The sequence below is a fragment of the Amblyraja radiata genome, chromosome 9, assembly GCF_010909765.2.
Source record: "Amblyraja radiata isolate CabotCenter1 chromosome 9, sAmbRad1.1.pri, whole genome shotgun sequence".
NCBI lineage: Eukaryota > Metazoa > Chordata > Chondrichthyes > Rajiformes > Rajidae > Amblyraja > Amblyraja radiata.
In genome coordinates, this window is record NC_045964.1 from 52,844,178 (window position 1) to 52,868,873 (window position 24,696).

The following is a 24,696-nucleotide window of genomic DNA, read 5'->3' on the forward strand; positions in this document are numbered from 1 at the left end:
GCTGTGTCATTTTGGACTTGCATCAAAAACACATGTTGAAAAAAATGTTTTTATTTTATTTTTGTCCCCACATACATTTTCTCCGAGTGAATTCTATTCCCTCTCAAATTTTTGGGTATTGATTTGTGAATTCTTTAAGGACATATTTCTGGTACTTAAACGACTGTAATGCAGGAGTTGCATATATTGGGAAATAGAGGGACCTCGATGTACATGTCCAACGGCCCCTGCAGAGGGCAGCATATGTCAATAAGATAGCAAAGAACGTGTATAGATTACTTGCTATTTTATGCCAAAGCAAATACAAACATGGGGAGGTCGCAGTACAACTTTATAAAACATTGGATAAGCCATAGCCCGTAGTATTGTGTACAGTTCTGTTTACCACACGACAGAAAAGCCGTGATTGAATTTCAGAGGGCAGAGTAGATTCAGCTGGTTGCTTCCTGGAATGGTGCTTTTTAGGCAGGAGGAGAGATTGGACAGACTACATTTGTTTTCCTACAAGCAGACCAGGCTGAGGGAGAACATGATATAGGTATACTAACTTATAGGAGGCATGGATAGGGTAGATCATATGAAACTTTTTCCATGAGCAGTCATGTTCGAAACTAGAGGGAATGGGAATAGGTAAAGGGTTATGAGCCTGTTCCACTTAGGCGACTTTTTAGACAACTGCAGGAGACCTTGCAGTCGCCACATGTTCACGGGTGGTTACCGGGGAATTGCCTTCATGGTCGTGAGGAGTTCCCACATATTGGGAACTAGTCGCGCCCTCATTCTGGTCGCAGAGAATTTTTCAACATGTTGAAAAATTAGCGGCGACTAGAATGAAGTCATTATGGAGAGTAGCGCGAATTCGAGCCGTAGGTGTGTCGCCAGGAGGTCGAAGGTTCTCGTAGGTTGGAACCGGTGCATTTCATTGGGGGGGGAAAAGAGGTAAACGACTGTACCTTTGACTGTCCCTTGCGAGGGGTGACATAGAGACTGTCGCTGTGGATAGAATTGAGGAATTGTAATGGTAAGAAGACATTAATAGGAGTTATCCACAGGCCCCAAAACAGATCTGGAAATAGGGTGCAAATTGCAGCAGGAGTTAAAATTGGCATGTAACAATGGTAATACTACTGTGGTTATGGGAGATTTCAATATGCAGGTAGACTGGAAAAATCAGGTTGGTTCTGGACCCCAAGGAAGGGAGTTTGTAGAGTGCCTCTGAGATGGATTCTTAGAGCAGCTTGTACTGGAGCCTCCCAGAGAGAAGGCAATTCTGGATTTAGTGTTGTCTAATGAACCAGATTTAATAAGGGAACTCAATGTAAAGGAACCAGTAGGAGGTATTGACCATAATATAAGATTTAATCTACAATTTGAGAGGGAGAAGGTTAAATCAGAAGTGTCAGTGTTGCAGTTGAACAAAGGAGACTATGAAGGCACGAGAGAAGAGGTGGCCAAGGTCGACTGGAAAAGGATCCTAGCAGGAATGACGGTGTCAAAGTCAAATTTATTCGTCACATGCACCAACAACCTGGCTGCTCAACACCAAGCTTGAGATCTAACTATTCCTTTGTTTTATTTTTCATGCGCAAGAAGCAGAAGCAGAAGATACACCAACCAAGGTACAGTGAAATGAATTTGCCATGCAGCAATACAGTGGGGAAAAAGAACACACAATACACAATAAAAATTCAACACTAACATCCACCACAGCATTCTTCACTGTGGTGGAAGGCAACAATATTCAGTCAGTCCTCCTCCTTTGTTCATCCATGGTCGGGGCCATAAAACCCTCCGTAGTCACCGCTACGGATGGCCAGATGTATAGGCCGGGATGATTGAAACTCCGACGTCGGGACAGTCGAACACACTCCGCGGTTTGGAGTGCCACACTCCGCAGCTTGGAGTGCCACACTCCGCAGCTTGAAGACCGCGGCTTCAGGATGTTGTAGACCGCAGGCCGGCAGTCGCTCTTCTCCGGCGATCCCCGGCAAGGGATCCCAGACTCCGGATGGTAAGTCCACGCCACGCCCGCGGCTGGAAGCTCCGCAGACCACAGCCCCATGATGTCAAAGTCACCAGGCCAACGATCGATCGGAGCACTCCTCCCTGGCGGCCCCTGGTAAGGGTTCGCCCCCGCTCCGCGATGGAAAAGCTCTGGGCCCGACTCCAGGAAAGCCCGCTCCAATCCAAGCAGATAGGCTGCGAGGGGGAGGCGGAGAAGCGACATGAAAAAAATCGCCTCTCCATCGAGGAAGTGACTAAAAAGCGGCCCCCCCCCCACCAAAGACACACCGAGAGACACCAAAACAAACACTCAGACATACCAAAAACAAGTTGAAATAACGAACAAGCTGCTGACAGGGCAGCTAGCTCACAGTGCCCCCAACTGCAATAGCTGGAATTTCTGGGCATAATCCAGAAGATGCAGGATCATTTAATTCCAAAGAGGAAGAAAGATTTTAAGGGGAGTAAGAGTCAACTGTGGCTGACAAGGGAAGTTAGGGATGGAATAATACTAAAAGAAAAGGTGTATAACATAGCAAAGGGTCGAGGGAAGCCAGAGGATTGGGAAACTTTCAAAGGACAACAGAACGTAACAAAAAGGGCAACACAGGGTGAAAAGATGGAAGTACGAGGGTAAGCTGGCCAAGAATATAAAGAAGGATAGTAAAAGCTTCTTTAGGTATGTTAAGAGAAAAAGATTAGTAAAGACAAATGTGGGTCCCTTGAAGGCAGAAACAGGTGAGGTTATTATGGGGAACAAGGTAATAGCAGAAGTGTTGAACAGGTACTTCACTAAGGAAGACACAACAATCTCCCAGATGTACTGGAGGACAGAGGGTCTAGGGAGACAGAGGAACTGAAAGAAATTAGCATGAGGCAAGAAATAGTGTCGGGTAGACTGATGGGACTGAAGGCTGATAAATCCTCAGGGCCTGATGGTCTGCATGCCAGGGAACTCGAGGAGGTGGCTCAAGAAATCGTGGAGAAATAGGTTATCATTTTACAATGTTCTATGGATTCGGGATCAGTTCCTGTGGATTGGAGGGTAGCTAATGCTATCCCATTTTTCAAGAAAGGAGCGAGAGAGAAAACAAGGAATTATAGACCAGTTAGCCTGACATCGGTGGTGGGGAAGATGCTGGCGCCAATTATTAAAGAATTAATAACATGCATTTGGATAGCAGTAAAATGATTGGTCCAAGTCAGCTTAGATTTATGAAGTGGAAATCCTGCTTGACTAATCTTCTGGAATTTTTTGAGGATGTGACAAGTAAAATGGATGGAGAGCCAGAGGATGTAGTGTATTTGGACTTTCAGAAAGCCTTTGATAAGGTCCCATACATATTAGTGGGCAAAATTAGAGCACATGGTATTGGGGGTAGGTTATTGATATGGATAGAGAATTGGTGGGCAGACAGGAAACAAAGTGTAGGAATAAACGAGTCCCTGTCAGAATGGCAGGCAGTGGCTAGTGGAGTGCCGCAAGGCTCGGTGCTGGAGCCGCAACTATTTACAGTATATATTAACGATTTAGATGATGGGATGAAAACCACATGTGGTTTTTTTTCCTATTACAAATCTCAAATTGTGGAGTACAGAGGCAAATAAATGAAGGATGGGTCTTTGTCCCAAACACAATGGAGGGGACTGTAAATGCATTTTTAATCTTAATACTTTCCATAGTTGGGAACAAATGTTCCATTACATTTGATGCTAAAAGAGACTCGAGATCTTATTCAAAACATGAAGTGCCTTTAGCAGACAACATTTAGGTTGCTGATGAGTTGGTTTCATATGCAAAAGCTTTCCTTCCTCTTTGTCCTTTGGAAATATCATTCCACAAATCTATAGATGGAAGGTTTGATTGGCCACATATAGGTTCTGTGTGACTTTTGTCATTCCATCTTGATACATATAACACCTGCCAGCTAAATATGCACCCATTCATATATTTCTGTCACTAATAATTTAAAATGATTGGGGGCTGAAAAGTAAAATTCACTCACTTAAAATGTCATTGTTTATCTTAACTGCTATTGAAATAACTGTCTCTCATTTATTGGACGAATAAATATTATTATGTTTGATGACATTTTATGTAACCCTTTCGATGTCAAGATGCCCCAGCCCCTCCCACCAACCCAAGCACAAACATGTAATCTCGACAAAATCAACTGCAATTCTCTGTCGCGCTCAATTACCAGGTACATCACAAAGAAAGCTAGTCATGGTAAAATGATATTATGTTGGAAGCACCCATAAATTCCTCCTTGCACTTTAAAATGGAGCCAAGAATTCTGCTTCATGGCCACAACTGGCAGTGAAACAGAATTTAATAACACGCTTTATTGTCATTGTAAATACATACAACGATATTTCAGGTGCACTGGCCGAGCGGAACTCCAACGTATCAGATAAATAATAAATGGCAAGAAAACGTTGTCAAGTCATAATGTGCAATATTTCACAGTATAGTGTTGTGGCAGTACAAAATATTGGCAATGGGGGCTGTGTGTTCAGTGCAGAGTTCAGAGTGGTGATGGCCTTGGTAATATTAATAACCATAATAAGTCAACATTTTGGATCTTGTACGTTTCCCCACTCCTATTGTTCAATTATTGAGAAAAAGATTCAACACAATGGCCGCATCATTCATCCAGTTCTGGTGCTACATCATAACTTTGCGTCCAGACAAAATATTTGTGAACGTACATCCTGAAACAGCTTGCCACAAGAATGAAAATCCATGCAGTGTGTTCGATAGATAATGTACAAGAATTATCTGAATAGATAATAGTAGCCTTAACACTGTCCTCAGGGATGCTTAATCACCATCAATATGGTGCTGACTGTTGAATTCTGGATGAAAGGAAAACAGTCTACCATCTGAACTGAGGAGTAAGGACTTGGCATAATCACAAAAAGAAACTGAGGAAATAGAATAAACAAAATTCTGGTGCCAAAACTATCTATCGTGGTTTATAGATGGAGCAATGTTAGGTATGGGTTTTAAGGGATGGGGAAAAAGGTGGAGAACAGATATGCCAGGATTAAATGGAACATTGAACCAACTCCATCTGTACAAAACCTGCTGCCCTTTCGAAACAGAGCGTGAAAACATGCTTTAATATCCATCAAATTATTTGTATTTGGCACGAGGATGGAATAAACCATATCAGTTTTTAAATGATGCTCTGCCTACTTGTTTTACATACACATACGATTTAAAGTCCTCTATCAATATTATTTGAAAAATGTTAGAAAGCAAATAAAACTGTGGACGTTAGAATCTGTAATAAAAAGAGGTATGCTGGAAGGACTTGGCCAGTTAAGCAGCATCCAAGATGAAAGATGTTTAAGATGAAAAAGAAAGCAGCCAACAATATGTTGTATTAAATGAATATACAGTGCCCTCCATAATGTTTGTGACAAAGTCCCATCATTTATTTATTTGCCTCTGTACTCCACAATTTGAGATTTGTAATAGAAAAAAAAAGGAGAAAAAAAATCACATGTGGTTAGAGTGCATGGTCAGATTTTATTAAAGGCCATTTTTAACCATTTTGGTTTCACCATGTAGAAATTACAGCTGCGTTTATATATAGTTCTCCCATTTCAGGGCACCAAAATGTTTGGGACACATGGCGTCACAGGTGTTTGTAATTGCTCGGGTGTGTTTAAATGGCTCCTTAATGCAGGTATAAGAGAGCTCACGGCACCTAGTCTTTCCTCCAGACTTTCCATCACATTTGGAAACATTTATTGCTATTTATCAACATGAGGACCAAAGTTGTGTCAATGAAAGTCAAAGAAGCCATTATGAGACTGAGAAAAAAGAATAAAACTGTTAGCTGATGTATCATCAATGAACCTTAGGCTTATCAAAATCAACCGTTTGGAACATCATTAAGAAGAAAGAGAGCACTGGTGAGCTTACTAATCACAAAGGACCTGGAAGGCCAAGGCAGACCTCCACAGCAGATGACAGAAGAATTCTCTCTACAATAAAGAAAAATCCCTAAACACCTATCCAACAGATCAGAAACACTCTTCAGGAGTCAGGTGTGAATTTGTCAATGACCACTGTCTGCAGAAGACTTCATGAACAGAAATACAGAGGCTTCACTGCAAGATGTAAACCACTGGTTAGCCGCAAAAATAGGATGGTCAGGTTACAGTTCGCCAAGAAGTACTTAAAAGACCAACCACAGTTCTGGAAAAAGGTCTTGTGGACAGATGAGACAAAGATTAACTTATATCAGAGTGATGGCAAGAGCAAAGTATGGAGGAGAGAAGGAACTGCCCAAGATCCAAAGCATACCACCTCATCGGTGAAGCACGGTGGTGAGGTGCTATGGCCTGAGCATGTATGGCTGCTGAAGGTACTGGCTCACTTATCTTCATTGATGATACAACTGCTGATGGTAGTAGAATAATGAATTCTGAAGTGTATAGACACATCCAATCTGCTCAAGTTCAAACAAATGCCTCAAAACTTATTGGCCGGCAGTTCATTCTACAGCAAGACAATGATCCCAAGCATACTGTTAAAGCAACAAAGGAGTTTTTCCAAAGCTCAAAAATGGTAAATTTCTGAGTGGCCAAGTCAATCACCCGATCTGAACCCAATTGAGCATGCCTTTTATGTGCTGAAGAGTAAACTGAAGGGGACTCCCAAAACAAGCATAAACTAAAGAAGTGCTGCAATACAGGCCTGGCAGAGCATCACCAGAGAAGGCACCCAGTAACTGGTGATGTCCATGAATCGCAGACTTCAAGCAGTCATTGCATGCAAAGGTTACGCAACAAAATATAAAACATGACATTTCTGTGTCCCAAACATTATGGTGCCCTGAAATGGAGGGATTATGTATAAACACTGCTGTAATTTCTACATGGTGAAACCAAAATGTATAATAATGGCCTTTATTAAAATCTGACAATGTGCACTTTAACCACATGTGATTTTTTTTCTCTACAAATCTCAAATTGTGGAGTACAGAGGCAAATAAATAAACAATGAGGTTTTTGTCCCAAACATTATGGAGGGCGCAGTGTACCCAGATTTTCATGTCGGCTATATGAACTCCTCTCCATAAAATCTTGTTGGATTTATTTATTTGTAATTATCAGAGTGGACAACTTCTGCGGATCTTCGCAGGGAGAGGTTAGAGAAGGGAATGCTATTTGGTTCACGGTGCATTTGCAACAATTCAACTTGTGTAGAAAAGAACTGCAGATGCTGGGTTAAATGGAAGGGAGACACAAAATGCTGGAGTAACTCAGCGAGCCCGATCAGGCAGCATCTCTGGAGAGAAGGAATTCCTCCAATATTTTGCGGGTTTCCTAATATATAAGCTTCCTGCAGGCTATGTTTGCATTTGATTTTTGACAAAAAGTAACTTTAAATTTTCTCACCCATCTAACATCTTCTTAGGAGCCATTTATTGTTTTTTTTAAACAAGAGGTCGTTTCCTGTCCAAATAGTTTGTGGAGCTGTAAAAAGCTTCACTTCCACTGCGGGCCATGTAAGCGGCGGCGTCCAACTTGTTATTAGCGGCTCAACAGTTTCAGTTTGCATCACAGTGCGGCCAGGTCCCCGCCCCGCTGTAAGTACGTGATTACAGGCATTTGCCTCCCGTAGAACAAGGAACATCGAGAACCGCTCGTGTTACTTGCTCGTTCAAGTCAAACCATGCGTACGTGCGGAAACGCACGGTACGATTCGAAAAGTCATTACTAAATAAACACCAGGCGTGTCAGAAATTGAGAGGGATAGACGATTGTGTTGTAGGTGCCGCTGGAGCAGACATGCTACTGTTTTTAGACAATGGATTTCAATAGCCTTTGGGAATCGCTAACATTTTGGGTGTACATTTGGAAATGACAGTCGTCATAACTGCAAAATTAAAGTCGGACAGCAACAAAAATTACAATATCAAAGCGATATTCAGTGGAAGTTTAAAGAGGAAGGATAGGGTCAGAATCCTAGCTCAATGGAGACCAGATCCAGCAATTAAAAGTCCCGCAAGAAGAAGCTCTCCTTCCAGGAACTAGTGGACCTCAATCAAGGGTGCAAACTTTGGAAGACCTTTCCTGGGGTTATCCAGAAACACTCGATGAGAATTTCAACGCTCTACAATAGGTTATGGTCAGTAAGTCAAAATTGCACAAGGTTGGTACCACCTTTTGAGGCACTGCGCAACATCTATCATTAACTTAGAGTCATAAAGCTGAACAGCATAGAAACTGGCCACTCAGCCCACCTTGTCCATGCCAAACAAGTTGGCTTACTGGACTATGGGGCCCAAGGAAAGAGCGTTCACGTCGTGGCCCTGTTTCAACCAATCTTTCCACCACCACGCACAAGAAGCACAAGGCAGACACCATTGTGCAGATGCCGAGAAGTGTGTTCAGCTCTGGCTGAACAACTTCTAATCTTGTGTGTGGACTCGATAAGAAGAAGAAGACTGGACTATACCCATTTGCCTGCATTTGGCCCATAACCCTCCCTATCCATACATCTGTTCAAATGTCTTTTTAAAAGTTTTAATTATATCCCTTTCCTTAGCTTGCACTGGTAGCTCATTCAAGATATGGGCTACCTTCTGAGTGAAGCAGTCTATGTTCTCTTTGAGTATAGGAGCAAAGAGGTCCTTCTGCAAATGTACAGGGCCCTAGTGAGATCACACGGAAGTATTGTGTGCAGGTTTAGTCTCCACATTTGAGGAAGGACATTTTTGCTATTGAGGGAGTGCAAGGTTAATTCTCGGGATAGCTGGACTGTCATATGCTGAGAGAATGGAGCGGCTGGGCTTGTATACTCTGGAATTTAGGAGGATGAGAGGAGATCTTATTGAAACATAAGATTATTAAGGGTTTGGACACGCTAGAGGCAGGAAACATGTTCCCGATGTTGGGGGAGTTCAGAACCAGGGGCCAGTTTAAGAATGAGGGGCAAGCCATTTAGAATGAAGATGAGGAATATTTTTTCACACAGAGAGTTGCGAGTCTGTGGAATTCTCTGCCTCGGGTGGCGGTGGAGGCCGGTTCCCTGGATATTTTCAAGAGAGAGCTAGATAGGGCTCTTGAAGATAGTGGAGCCAGGGGATATGGGGAGATGGCAGGAACGGGGTACTGACTGGGGATGATCAGCCATGATCACATTGAATGGCGGTGCTGGCTCGAAGGGCCAAATGGCCTACTCCTGCACCTATTGTCTATGATCACATTGAATGGCGGTGCTGGCTCGAAGGGCCAAATGGCCTACTCCTGCACCCATTGCCTATTGTCTCTAGTTTTGGAATCCTGCACACATGGGGGTAAAAAAAGAGCATTCAATTTACCTATGCGCCCTCAAGATCTTGTACATCTCAATAAGATCACGTATATGATCGTACATCACAATAAGATCAATAAGCCTCCCATGCTCCAAAGAAAAAAGTCCCAACCTATTCTATTATCTCCTCTATAACTCAAGCCATAAGCCCAGGTAACGTACTGGTGAATCTCTTTTGCATTCTTTCCAACTTAAGGACATCCTTCCTACAGCTAGTTTACCATAAAAACATACAGTACTCCAAGCATGGTTTCACCAACGAATCGTACAGTTGCATCATGATGAAGCAACTTTTGTACTCAATATCCATCCTAATAAAGACAAGCGTGCCAAATGCTTTCATTGTTACACTGTTCATTTTACTCACCATTTTCAGGGAACCATGTACCTGTATTCTTAGATCTCTCTGTTCCTCAACATTCTCCAAGGCACAATCATTTACTGTGCAAGCCCTGCCCTGGTGTGACACACCGATGTGCAACACTTCACACTTGTCAGGGTTAAATTCCATTCGCCATTCCTTGGCCCACCTTCCCAAATGATCGAGAGGATCTTGTTGTAAACTTAGATAAAGTTCCTTATTGCCTGCTATACACCTTTTTTGGCGTTATTTGTAATTTTACAAACAATATTAACTACGTACAAATCATTAATGTACATAACATAGCAGGGGACCCAGCACCAAACCCTCTGGCACTCTACTGATCACAGGCCTGTAATCAGAACCATAATTTTTCACAACTATCCGTTGACTCCTTCCAAAGTCACGAGGTAGCTCACATTGGATTCCATGCAATCTAACCTCCCAGACTAGCTGACCACGTGGGATCTTGTCAACAACCTTGCTAAAGTCTATTTGGACATTGTCCACTGCCCTACCCTCATCAATCCTCTTTGCAACTATCACTAATCAGCCTGTGCCTATCCCAATGCTGATCTCCTATCCCTAAGAATCCCCCCACCAATTTTCCCCACAACTGACATCTGGCTCACCAGATTGTAGTTCCTTGGCTTATCCTTACTGCTTTACTTGAATAACAGTACAACATTAGCCACCATCCAGCCCTGTGGAACTTCAATTCTGGTTAAACATGGTGCATATCTCTGCATGGGCCTTCTCAATTACCTCTTTAGCTTCTCACAAGATCCGAGGAGGTGCTTGGTCAGGCCCTGGGGATTTAGCCACCTTAATGCAGTTTAATTGTAATTGTAATTAATTTATTAGCCAAGTATTTAAACATACAAGGAATGTAAAACCTTCAATACCTCCAGTTTGGCAATTTGTATATGTTCTAGGGCATCACAGCTACTATGCTTCAATTCCTTGGCTTGCATGACCCTCTCCTCAGAAAAAAGATGAGATGTATTAAATTGATATCTCTCCCATCTCATGTGATTCTTCACAAAGATGCTGATCTTTAAGGAGACATTTTCTTTCCCTGGCCATCCTTTTACTCTTAATAGTAATCCTTTCTCTTAGGATTTTCCTCTACCTTGCCTGCCAGCTTAATTTCATGTCCTCTTTTTGTTCACTCCTAAATATAATCCTACACATCTTATACTTGTGCAGGGATTCGCTTGATTTAGTTCTACCAAAGTAATCATTCCCTTACTATTTCTAGGTCCTACCCATAAAGTCTCCCTGGACGATCCCGAAAGAATCTGTAGCCTGGAATATCGAGCTGCCAGTTCTGCCCTTCGCTCAGCTATGTTTCTGTTATGCATATATTATCCCAGTCTCCCAAGCCATTCCACAACCAGAGTTCATCTGCCTTGCCTGTTATTTCTCCAGTGTTGAAACAAACAGTTTAAACCACCGAAGATTAGACACAAAGAGCTGGAGTAACTCAAAGGGTCAGGCAGCATCTCTGTCGAAAAAGGATGGGTGACATTTCGGTTTGGGATCCTACAGATTCAGTTTAAACCACCAGTCTTTCCGCTACCTTTATCATGCACACACCCATGCCGTCTGCTAATTTTGCTCTCTTTGACCACTGCATTTGTCCTCAATCTCTCATCTGCCTTCTTTCCACATTGGAATCCACCCCCTTCCAATCTAGTTTAATGTATCTCAAGTAGCATTGACAAATATCCATCGCAGAAGTACAATATATTTTTTTTAAATCAACGTTTTAAAAAATTCTCCTTTTAAAAAAAATCTCCTAAAATAGCTTTGAGGAACGAGACTCCACACTTGAAAAAGAGTTCACAGCATGAGAAATCTTGAGCGGGGCAAATACTTCCCATGTCATCCCAAGGTTTCTCCCTTTGCAACCCGACAAGAGGGGAATGAGATTTTCTTTGACTTTGCCAGAAGTTTGGGTCTTGAAATGGTACATTTGGCCAAAGCAGAAAAAGCCAACTACCAAAGGGGTTGGATAGGGCACTCCTTAGAACTTCCTACTCTTGGCAAATAACCCTCAGAATCTCCTGCACTTTAGGAAGTGTGTTGTTCTGGAGCAGACTGACAATCCCTGGTTACAATACAAGTCAATTAAAAATCACCGCCATCACGTAGCATTAGAAAAACATTGCAACTGTACCAGATGGTTGTGAGGGGGCGAGCTGGATGACTTAATTTAAAAGCTTGTTAACTAGTTAGATTCATGTGAAAATCCAGCCACAATTCACATGGTCCTTTTTTGGTGCTGTGGAGAGGTCTGAAGTCACCAGCAGAAGATCTGGTTACCCTGCATCCAGCCAGTGAACATAGAAAATAGGTGCAGGAGGCGGCCATTCGGCCCTTCGAGCCAGCCATTCATTGTGATCATGGCTGATCGTCCCCTATCAATAACCCGTGCCTGCCTTCTCCCCATAATCCCTCGACTCCACTAGCCCCTTCTGAAGTATCAGGTTAAATCTCTACTGAGGCATAACACCTCTGACAATCTACGCAGACTAACTTGTCAGCTTAAGTTACATACTCAATCACTGCCAAAGTTGGAACTTGAACCCACAACTTTCTGATTCATGACAAAATTGTGATACCTTAAAAAAAATTAAGCTTCAAATTCAAGAAGTTGAAGGAAATTAAGCTTCCATATTTGTCCAGAAATTAGGCTACATTCATCGATTATGACCGTGGAGTTTTCAGGAGAAACCATAACTACTAAACCAAGTTACTTTTAATGTCATATGCACAAGAACGGTGAGGTACAGGTACAATGAAATTCTTGCGAGCAGCAGCATCAAAGGCACATAGACTCGGACAACACACAAGACAAATTATACAGGACAGTGAAAGGAAAAAGGTTGCAAAAACAAGTTATTAGTGCAAACCATAATTAGAAAACAAATAGTGGTAATGCACTGATTAAGATCTGCTGATGAAATCAAGCATCCAGTTATAAAGGGAAATTTAGAGGCTTGGGGATTACAGATGTGATGCTGGATAGAGGCGACATTGTGCAGGCAGCATGCAGATGAACACTTGTATACACTTGATATAAATGGCATTCTGCAGGAACAAAACTGGAAGCTGTTCAGCCCCTCCAGTCTGTTTGGCAATCAGTCCACTCATGGCCTTTTTATACCTCAATAGCATTTACACATGTCAAAATACATATGGGTCATTAAAACCTGGTCACTCACACTTTCAACTAAATCCGAATGCATACCATTTAGGCTGAAGAAACTGCTAGATTTTCACAATCGCGCTCCATCCTTTGCCACTTCGAACTGGATTAAATCCAATTTTAAGTGTCTCTGTGTAGGAAGGAACTGCGAATGCTGATGATAGATACACCGAAGATAGATACAAAATCTTGGAGTAACTCAGCGGGACAGGCAGCATCTCTGGATAAAAGAAATGGGTGACATTTTGGGTCAAGACCCTTCAGAGAGCAGTCTGAAGAAGGGTCTCGACCCGAAACGTCACCCATTCCTTCTATCAAGAGATGCTGCGTGCCCTGCTGAGCTACTCCATCATTTTGTGTCTATCTTTAAGTGTCTCTGCTTCATCCAGTTGAATTGCTCTCTATAGATAGCGTCAACATCCTCATCATGTTTATAAGTCTGCAGAAACTTTAATGCAAAAAGTGTTTATGAAGTTTAGGTTGAACAGAACGTAACCATTTACAATGAGTCTGAAGAAGGGGTTCGGCCCGAAACGTCGCCTATTTCCTTCGCTCCATAGATGCTGCTGCACCCGCTGAGTTTCCCCAGCAATTTTGTGTAACCATTTACAATCCTGGGGTCATTCTGGTGAATCTGTTCTTTTGTCTATACAGAGCTGGAATATCTTCTCCAAGGTAGTATGCCTCTGCCTGAACCTGATACTTCAATGATTTGACCAATGCTCTCTAGAGGTGAAGCCTCACAACATATATTCCAAAGGGGTTGGAATAATTGTTTAAATTACAATGTGTACCAATGTATTGTATTTTTTTTTTCCCATTCCCTTTTTCAATCCCTTTCATTCAATCTCTCCCCACAACATTTTAAAAATATTTTCTTTCCAAAGTGCAATATGGGTGATATCACATGTACTCGGCAATGAAATCCATTTGCCGCAGTTTTGCTCAGTCATTTATGAAACTTGACACTCCTAGCTATGTAATTCACTGTGTCATACGTAGTGTCATCCTTTGACTTACACAAGCGTGTTCTATATTTGTCCAAAGGGTCCAATGCAGATAGCCAAGAACACTCTGTACCATTACTGTTCACCACCTACCTCCATAAAAAGTACCAATCTTTGTCCTGAATCCCATGCACTTTTATTTTCATAAGATTATTCACAGGTTCATTATTAAGTGGGTTTTGGAAATTCACATAAATAACTTGCAGACTTTATTGCCATCATAAGTGCATGTCAACCACCTTTAGCAAATCCACAATGTTGCTGATTAACTTGTATTTTTCCAATGTCAAAGTGGTAACAGATTTCAGAAATTTCCTTTCATGAGTCTTGTCTCATGACAAGAATTTTCATGTGGCACCCTTCCTTATTGCAATAGCCAAAGGTTCCTGTCATTAAAGTAACAATTACAGAGGAAAATGAAACAAGAGGAAGACAAAAAGTGTAAACACTAATAATTTTCACCCGATTCTTAAACATTCCAATACCATTGAAGAACACTACAGTGCATACATCATCCGGTTATCAATTTAGCATTTTTTTTTTAAACAAGCAGCACTCTCCCAAATGGTCCAATTAGTTTATCCAGTGAGCCGTCATAATGGTTTCCCAGGTTAATTTCTTGTCCTGTTATTGATCTTAGTAACAGGAGTTGGGGATTACAATTAATCATATATAAAGGAACGGTAATCGCAAGAGTATACTCACCTGAAAACCATCCTTGCATCCAATGCTAGAAAATCTCATGAACAGCAAAGGATCATTAAGGGTAGATTCAGCTTTGGGCACAAGCCTCAATTAAATCACTGGTAGCATTCAGTTAGGCTAAATTCTTCACTCATTGACTATAAATATGGAAGAATTTGATTTCAATAATTAAGATTCAGGAATGAAGAAATCACTTGTGTGCGATACTGGAGAGCTATTTCTAAAGCAAAGTTCATGGAAAAAAGGGTGTTAAAATAATTAAGAGCGAAAAGACAATTCTTCGAGCATGTCGTGCAGCCTGCGTGGTACAATTCCTTCCACAACAATGTAGATTTGGCATAAGGCTGCAATTAATATAGATCAATATTTCACTTCTTTAAGAAATATTAGATTAGGGAGTGGTCACTATTAAGGAGTGGATATGCAAGTGATACTGCTTTTCTAGTGACACATTTCCACTAACCTACAATCAGATGAAAAAGAGATGCTGTCTGACCCGCTGAGTTATTCCAACACGTTATGTCTAACCAAAGGAAGACTGTTCTAATTACTTAGTACAGAAGTTTGATTTTTTGTGTGTTCTTTATTATTCAGTGTGGTCGACTCTGTTGCAATCATGTACAGTCTTTCCGCTGATAGGTTAACACGTAACAAAAAGCTTTTCATTGTACCTCGGTACACATGACAATCAACTAAACTATGATTTCAAACGTGGGCCTGAGGAGGCGAGGAGGATGAACGTAAACTATGAAGGGCTGTGCAACGGCTTTGTGGCAATGACAAAATGACAGAAAAACTATAAAACGTTAGTTACATCGCAATATATTTGACCGTTTCTGGAGAGGTGGGGTGTAGATAAGAGGGGGGGGGCGGGGCACAGATTATTCATTCCATTCCGATACTGACTTACTTAAATCAATCCTCGTTCATGATCAAACAACATGCAGATCGGTTTCAAAAACAAAAACAATCAGTTGAAGGGAGATGTACAATTACAATTCGGGTTTCAACCATAAACACAGTTGAAACGCGAAGCAGAAAATGAAACATTGTGTATGTCCTTAAGTGTAACTGGAACGCATAAAATGAAAACGACTCTCTGTGCCTTACCCGTGTTGCAGAAAGCTGGTCGGTGTTGTATCTCCCATCGGTTTGGAGAGTCAGTCCTCCATCGCTCAGTCGGGTCCAGCCCGAATGGGAGTCACCAGCCTCTACAATGAGTAAGGCTCCCTGATCTACTACCTGCAAGGGTGCTGTTTTATCAGCAAGTACAGAACGTGTCACACACCAAACTCAGCAGACTTATTCCATGTTAGGCAGCGCCTCGGCACTCGGCTGAGCTGGAGACTGGTGGCCACAGCTCCCGTCAGTGACAAAGGCAGCCAGTTCCATTTCCTTTCGCCCGCCATCTCCGAGGAGCGGAGCTCAATCCGCCAATCCGGACCCAAACACGTGCAGTAAACCGGCCCCATCAGGACTTGAAAAGACCAATCAAAATGCGACCAGCCCCGTGTACAACGAGCACGCAGCAGCTGCGAGCCCAGGGACCGGCTTTGGTCCGGAGCGATGTCCGGAACTCACTCAGCTGTGAGCCCAGAATCCCGCTGGTGGTCCTTCGCCTGGAAACCATACCATGGATTCTGGGAGGAAATTACACCATTTGCCATCCTACACTCGCTAAAACAAATTCCATGCACTTTTACATTATTGCATATGTTGCATTTCTACTCGTCGCTGTTATTATTCGCTTCCACTTTTCCACTATTGTTTTCACTATCCCTTTTGAAACCTGGTAAGTCGCCGAGTGCACTTCATCACGAACTCCCACAGACCAATCAAACAAACCCGCACGTACCTCAGCGTCCTTCAGATTGACACATCCAGATGACATGTTAGTATCAGCATACGAACTCTGATCTGAATGTGACATACACCACTCCATCTACCGAAAAACAAAATAAAATCTGCAGATGCTGGAAATACTCACGTTAAGCAGTATCCGGTAAGAGAGAAAAAATGATTAACTTTCATAATCATTTTGATGGATTTTGATCAGTAGTACTACTGCTGATGAAAAGTAGGTAGGCACCTTAATTTAGTTCGTCATGTGAAAAAGCTTTTGTTTACATGCCACCCAGTCAAAGAGGCGAGACACGTTTAAAGCCGTCCATAGTGTATAGATAAATTAAAACGGGTGCAAGATAACATAGTTAGTGTAAGAAACGCTGCTGTTGAAATAAAGATTTAAAAGACTGGAATGATAGCGATGGAGATGAGATGCTGTTTCTTGATGTAGGACTTCATTGAACATAACAGAAAACCATTGTATTTAGGAGAGGTTCGGTGGTGTTGACGTTCAAAGAGACACATGGCCAACCTCCAGTAAGTGGTTGAAAGGGCAAAACAGTAAGCTGGCATTTATTTCAAAACTAGACTAAGTGGGACCTGTTGGGTCCCTGTCACTCGGGAGGCCTGGTCCCCCAACGCAATATTCCACCACTCACCCGTTCCTCCAATGCAACCCGTCCCCACAACGCAATAGTGCACCACTCACGCATAGCCCCCAACTGCACAGGCACGGCTCATTCCCCCTTTTTTACTCAGAACTGCTGTAGTTTTGGGAGCAACAGCAGCAGGAGTTTAGCAAGAGATACGACTGATTGGCTCTAGCCCAAGTGGGAGGAGAGAAGTGAGTCAGAGGGGTGAAAACAGTTGAAAAGTAGAGGCCAAGGACAGGCAGACTTTACTCAGAACTGCTGTAGCTTTGGGAGCAACAGCAGCAGGAGCTAAGCAAGAGATACGACTGATTGGCTCTAGCCCAAGTGGGAGGAGAGAAGTGAGTCAGTGCCGGGAAAACAGTTGAAAACTGAGGAATTTGGTTTGTAAATTGGTAAATCAGGCAATTTATCAGTCAATTTAAGCAAGACTGCTCTTGGGGAGCGGCAGTGAGGAGCGGCCTTGTGAGAAAAGTGTGAGTCTTTGGCTCGAGAGTCTTCGAGGAGGCTGCTGAGGAGAGGAGACCACGCAATACGCTTGAGAGGTAGAGACGAAAGAAGGAGATGTCAGGCAAGCTGAATCAGTGCGATGCTTGCAGTATGTGGGAGGTCAAGGACACCGCTGGTGCCTCTGGCTGCTACAAATGCGAGAAGTGCATCCAGGTAGAGCTCCTGAAGGGCCGTGTTGGGGAACTGGAGAAGCAAGTGGATGACCTCCGGTTCGTCCGAGAAACGGAGTCGTTCCTCGACAAGTCCTACAGTACGATTGTTACACCTAAGGTACTGGAAGAGAGAAGGTGGGAGACAGTGAGAAAGGGAGGGATGCATGGGATGCCAACGTCCCCGGGTGTTGTACCTCATGTGAACAGGTTCACCCACTTAGAAGCTGTCGGGACAGAAGACGTGTTTACACTGAGCGGTGGACTGGCTTGCGATGCGAATAGGGCTGTTGAGCCAGAACCAAAAAGGCCTAAGGCAGGCAACGCCATTGTAGTGGGAGACTCCATTGTGAGAGGTACGGACAGGGGTTTCTGCGGCAACAGACGGGATGCGAGGATGGTGTGCTGCCTTCCTGGTGCCAGGATCCAGGATGTTATGGACAGAGTGCAGAAAATCCTCAAGGGCGAAGGTGAACATCCGGAAGTGGTAGTGCATGTCGGCACAAACGATGTCGGAAAGAAGGGGATGAATATTCTGCAGCGTGACTTTAGAGAGCTCGGAAAAATGCTGAAAAGCAGGACCTCCAGGGTTGTTATCTCCGGTTTGCTTCCAGTTCCTCGTGCTGGCGAGAGCAGGAACAGGGAGATACGGGACCTGAACGTGTGGCTGAGGAACTGGTGCACGGGGCAGGGATTTAGATTCTTAGATCACTGGGATCTGTTTTGGGGTAAGGGGGAACTGTACAAAAGGGACGGATTGCATCTTCACAGGTGTGGGACCAGCATTCTGGCAGGCAGGTTTGCCACTGCTACACGGGTGGTTTTAAACTGAATAAGGGGGGTGGGGTGTCGAATGGGATATTGGAGGATGGAGTTAAAGGGAAAGGGTTTCTTAAATGTGTGAGCGTAGACAGAGGGGTGTAAAATGAGGGTAGAAGCAATAGGTAGCAAGGTGAAAAGTAAAAGTGGCAGGCAGACAAAACCAGGGCAAAAATCAAAAAGGGCCACTTTTCAACATAATTGTATAAGGGGTAAGAGTGTTGTAAAAACAAGCCTGAAGGCTTTGTGTCTCAATGCAAGGAGAATTCGTAATAAGGTGGATGAGTTGAATGTGCAGATAGCTATTAATGACTATGATATAGTTGGGATCACGGAGACATGGCTCCAGGGTGACCAAGGCTGGGAGCTGAACATCCAGGGATATTCAATATTCAGGAGGGATAGAGAGAAAGGAAAAGGAGGTGGGGTAGCGTTGCTGATTAGAGAGGAGATTAACGCAATGGAAAGGAAGGACATTAGTTTGGAGGATGTGGAATCGGTATGGGTAGAGCTGCGAAACACTAAGGGGCAGAAAACGCTGGTAGGTGTTATGTACAGGCCACCTAACAGTAGTAGTGAAGTTGGAGATGGTATCAAACAGGAAATTAGAAATGCGTGCGACAAAGGTAAAACAGTTATAATGGGTGACTTCAATCTACATATAGATTGGGTGAATCAAATTGGCAGGGGTGCTGAGGAAGAGGATTTCTTGGAATGTATGCGGGATAGTTATCTAAATCAACATGTAGAGGAACCAACGAGAGAGCAGGCTATTTTAGACTGGGTATTGAGTAATGAGGAAGGGTTAGTTAGCAGTCTTGTTGTACGTGCCCCCTTGGGCAAGAGTGACCATAATATGGTTGAGTTCTTCATTAGGATGGAGAGTGACATTGTTAATTCAGAAACAATGGTTCTGAACTTAAAGAAAGGTAACTTTGAGGGTATGAGACGTGAATTGGCCAAGATTGACTGGCAATTAATTCTAAAAGGGTTGACGGTGGATATGCAATGGAAGACATTTAAAGACTGCATGGATGAACTACAAAAATTGTTCATCCCAGTTTGGCAAAAGAATAAATCAGGGAAGGTAGTGCATCCATGGATAACAAGGGAAATCAGGGATAGTATCAAAGCGAAGGATGATGCGTACAAATTAGCCAGAAAAAGCAGCATACTGGGAGAAATTCAGAGACCAGCAGAGGAGGACAAAGGGCTTAATTAGGAAAGGAAAATAGATTATGAAAGAAAACTGGCAGGGAACATAAAAACTGACTGCAAAAGTTTTTATAGATATGTGAAAAGAAAGAGATTAGTTAAAACAAATGTAGGTCCCTTGCAGTCAGAAACAGGTGAGTTGATCATGGGGAACAAGGATATGGTGGACCAATTGAATAACTACTTTGGTTCCGTCTTCACTAAGGAAGACATAAATAATCTGCCGGAAATAGCAGGGGACCGCGGGTCAAAGGAGTTGGAGGAATTGAGTGAAATCCAGGTTAGCCGGGAAGTGGTGTTGGGTAAATTGAATGGATTAAAGGCCGATAAATCCCCAGGGCCAGATAGGCTGCATCCCAGAGTACTTAAGGAAGTAGCTCCAGAAATAGTGGATGCATTAGTAATAATCTTTCAAAACTCTTTAGATTCTGGAGTAGTTCCTGAGGATTGGCGGGTAGCAAACGTAACCCCACTTTTTAAGAAGGGAGGCAGAGAGAAAACGGGGAATTACAGACCAGTTAGTCTAACATCGGTAGTGGGGAAACTGCTAGAGTCAGTTATTAAAGATGGGATAGCAGCACATTTGGAAAGTGGTGAAATCATTGGACAAAGTCAGCATGGATTTACAAAAGGTAAATCATGTCTGACGAATCTTATAGAATTTTTCGAGGATGTAACTAGTAGCGTGGATAGGGGGAGAACCAGTGGATGTGGTGTATCTGGACTTCCAGAAGGCTTTCGACAAGGTCCCACATAAGAGATTAGTATACAAACTTAAAGCACACGGCATTGGGGGTTCAGTATTGATGTGGATAGAGAACTGGCTGGCAAACAGGAAGCAAAGAGTAGGAGTAAACGGGTCCTTTTCAGAATGGCAGGCAGTGACTAGTGGGGTACCGCAAGGCTCAGTGCTGGGACCCCAGCTATTTACAATATATATTAATGATCTGGATGAGGGAATTGAAGGCAATATCTCCAAGTTTGCGGATGACACTAAGCTGGGGGGAAGTGTTAGCTGTGAGGAGGATGCTAGGAGACTGCAAGGTGACTTGGATAGGCTGGGTGAGTGGGCAAATGTTTGGCAGATGCAGTATAATGTGGATAAATGTGAGGTTATCCATTTTGGTGGCAAAAACAGGAAAGCAGACTATTATCTAAATGGTGGCCGACTAGGAAAGGGGGAGATGCAGCGAGACCTGGGTGTCATGGTACACCAGTCATTGAAAGTAGGCATGCAGGTGCAGCAGGCAGTGAAGAAAGCGAATGGTATGTTGGCTTTCATAGCAAAAGGATTTGAGTATAGGAGCAGGGAGATTCTGCTGCAGTTGTACAGGGTCTTGGTGAGACCACACCTGGAGTATTGCGTACAGTTTTGGTCTCCAAATCTGAGGAAGGACATTATTGCCATAGAGGGAGTGCAGAGAAGGTTCACCAGACTGATTCCTGGGATGTCAGGACTGTCTTATTAAGAAAGACTGGATAGACTTGGTTTATACTCTCTAGAATTTAGGAGATTGAGAGGGGATCTTATAGAAACTTACAAAATTCTTAAGGGGTTGGACAGGCTAGATGCAGGAAGATTGCTCCCGATGTTGGGGAAGTCCAGGACAAGGGGTCACAGCTTAATGATAAGGGGGAAATCCTTTAAAACCGAGATGAGAAGAACTTTTTTCACACAGAGAGTGGTGAATCTCTGGATCTCTCTGCCACAGAGGGTAGTCGAGGCCAGTTCATTGGCTATATTTAAGAGGGAGTTAGATGTGGCCCTTGTGGCTAAGGGGATCAGAGGGTATGGAGAGAAGGCAGGTACGGGATACTGAGTTGGATGATCAGCCATGATCAGATTGAATGGCGGTGCAGGCTCGAAGGGCCGAATGGCCTACTCCTGCACCTAATTTCTATGTTTCTATGTTTCTCTTCACCCTCACTCGTCTTTCCCCACTCCTCCTCCCCTCCCCAACCCCCCCCCCCCACCCCCACCTCTCCCTCCCTCTCCTTTCCCCTATCCTCAGTCACTCCCTCCCTCCCTCCAACACTCCTCTCCTCTCCCTACCCCCTTCTTATCCCTCTATCCCCCACTCCTCACCTCCCCCTATCCCCCCCCCACAATCCCTCCTGACCTCCCCCACTGCCCTCCTCTCCCTCTATTCCCCCCTCCCCCACTCTCCTCACCTACCCCACTTCCCTCCCTATCCCTCCCTATCCCTCCCTCAATCCCCCCACTCTCCCTCCTCACCGCCCCAGGATCTTTCCCCTCTCCTCCTCCTCCCCTCCCCCAATCCCTCCCTCACCTCTCCCTCCCTCGCCTTTCACCTACCCTCAGTCACTCCCTCCCTCCATCCATCCATAAAAAGCTGCATCTGCAGTTCCTTCCTCCACTGGTCATTGTTTCATTGTTGGCTGTGGTTTAGATCCTGTTGACGTGATGATTGGACACGTTGGCCTGGCTCGCCTCAACGGAGATGCAGGTCTAAAAGACACACGACAGAAGAAGAATTGTGTGTTACTCAAACTCCATGCAAACGACTCTTCCTCCCTCCCTCCTTAGTTTAAATCTTTTTATTTGAATTTTGAATTTAACAGCAATTTGCATACATACAATGATAACGGACAGTGATAATCAGGACATAATTGTACAACAGTATGTAAACGACCCTCAAAACCCTTACCCTTACCCTTACCCACCCTCGCCACCCAGGAACAAACAACACTCACATACGTACACATCCACACAAATACGATTTTTTAAATTTATTTATTTTATTTTATTTTTTTAATTGTGGGGGGGGGGAGGGGTTGAGGGGATAGCAGCTGCAATAAGACAGAGCTGTGATAGAGGGCACTCAGTCCTCTTCCGAGTCCGGAAACAAGTTAAGAGAGTTAACAAGTTCCAGGAAAGGGTTCCATGTATCTAGGAATGTCTTGGTAGAGCCTTTGAGAGAGAACCTAAGTTTTTCAAGCTTTAAGTTGTAGAGCACCTCCTTGATCCAGCGGGCGTGTGTCGGGGGACAGGTAAGTCTCCAGTTAAGCAAAATCAGTCTCCGGGCTAACAGGGTTGTAAAAGCCAGGACCCGCTTCAACGCAACAGAGAGGTTGGTGTTGGGGGGAATACCAAAAATAGCTGACAGTGGGTTTGGAGGAATAGTCTGGCCATAGGCTCTGCTTAGCACGTCGAAAGCACTCATCCAAAAGGTTGCTAGCTTAGGGCAAGACCAAAACATATGACTATGGTTGGCAGGGGATTGATTGCATCTGTTGCAGGTGTCTTTAACAGCGGGGTATATTCTAGATAATCTTGCGTTTGTGTAGTGGACTTTGTGAAGGACTTTACATTGGATTAGGCCATGACGGGCACATATGGAGGAAGAATGGATCAAATCCAAGGCAGAGTCCCATTGCTGGTCTGTTAGTTTCGTATTCAGCTCGCCCTCCCACGCAGCTTTTAATGAGGTATAAGGTTTCAATATAACCGACCCTAACAAGTTGTACAAAAAAGAGATGCATTTCTTCCGGTTGGGATCTAGAGCTAGGATGGAATCGGTCAGGGTTTCAGGGGGACGATTTGGGAAATGGGGGAATATCTTCTTCACAAAATTCCTAATCTGGAAAAAACGAAAAAGGTGTGAGTTTGGGAGGCTATAGTTGTACGAAAGCTCCGCAAAAGACGAAAAAATACCATCCTTGTATAGGTTTTTGATACTACTGATGCCATTACTATGCCAGGTTTTGAATGCGGAGTCTGTACTTGAAGGTTTAAAGATGTGATTTTTAAGCAGTGGGGTCAAGATGGAAGGGCCTTGTAAACCAAAGTTTTTCCTAAATTGACTCCATATCTTGAGCGAGAGGGACGCAATTGGGCCTGCACCCGCAGATGTTATAGAAAGGGGGAGTTGAGAGCATAGGAAAGACCGCAACGGGAGATGTGAACTCGCCTTTTCCATGTGTACCCAGGTCGGTAGGTGGTCGCAATCATCATTCATCCAGTACAGGATTTTTTGCAAGCTAGCAGCCCAGTAGTATAGCCTAAAGTCAGGAAGTGCCAAACCGCCGTCACTCTTAGGAGACTGTAGTAGCGTCTTTCGAATTCTGGCCGGTTTGCCACCCCATAAAAATTTAGATATTCTCCTTTCTAATTTATCAAAAAAAGATTTAGTGATAAATATAGGAACATGCTGGAAAAGGTACAGGAATTTGGGTAGGACGACCATCTTGACCAGATTTATCCGGGCCGCGAGGGATAACGGTAAGACTGACCAGCGGTCAAAGTCTCTTTCAGCTTTCTCAACCAGAGGCAGGAAGTTTGTGCGGAACATATCAAATATAGGTATTGTGATAAAAACGCCGAGGTAGTGAAATCCGTCCTCCGCCCATTTGAATGAGGTTAAAGAGCGAGGGAGCTGCTTAGCCAATGAGTTAATCGGTAATAGTTCACTTTTTTGGTAGTTAAGTTTATAACCAGAGTACACCCCAAACCGTTCTAAAATATTCATAATCACAGGGAGAGAGCTGACTGGATTCGAGATGTACAGGAGCAGGTCATCCGCATACAATGAGACTTTATGAATTGTGTCAAACCGTGTGATACCTTTAAAGCCCTTCTCTGAGCGTAACCAAACCGCCAAGGGTTCTATCGCGACAGCAAACAGAAGTGGTGATAACGGGCAACCCTGCCTGGTACCTCTCCGAAGGGCGAAGTGGGGCGACAGTGTGTCGTTTGTTTGTACTGAGGCCACCGGGGACGAGTATAATAGACTGACCCAATGAATGAAACTGTTACCGAGGCCAAACCTGTCCATCGCCTCGTATAGGTACTTCCACTCGACCCTGTCGAAAGCTTTTTCGGCGTCGAGGGAGACCACTATCTCCGGGGTCTCACTA

General features: G+C 43.6%; 1 long non-coding RNA gene across 1 annotated transcript in view; it reads right to left on the reverse strand.

Moving 5' to 3' along the window:
* LOC116977112 overlaps positions 1–16,565 on the reverse strand; it is a 68,695-nt gene extending 52,130 nt beyond the window's left edge. Inside the window, exon 1 of the long non-coding RNA XR_004413121.1 lies at positions 15,741–16,565. This is a non-coding gene — a long non-coding RNA (uncharacterized LOC116977112). The remainder of the gene's footprint in view (positions 1–15,740) is intronic.
* Positions 16,566–24,696: the final 8,131 nt, after the last annotated feature.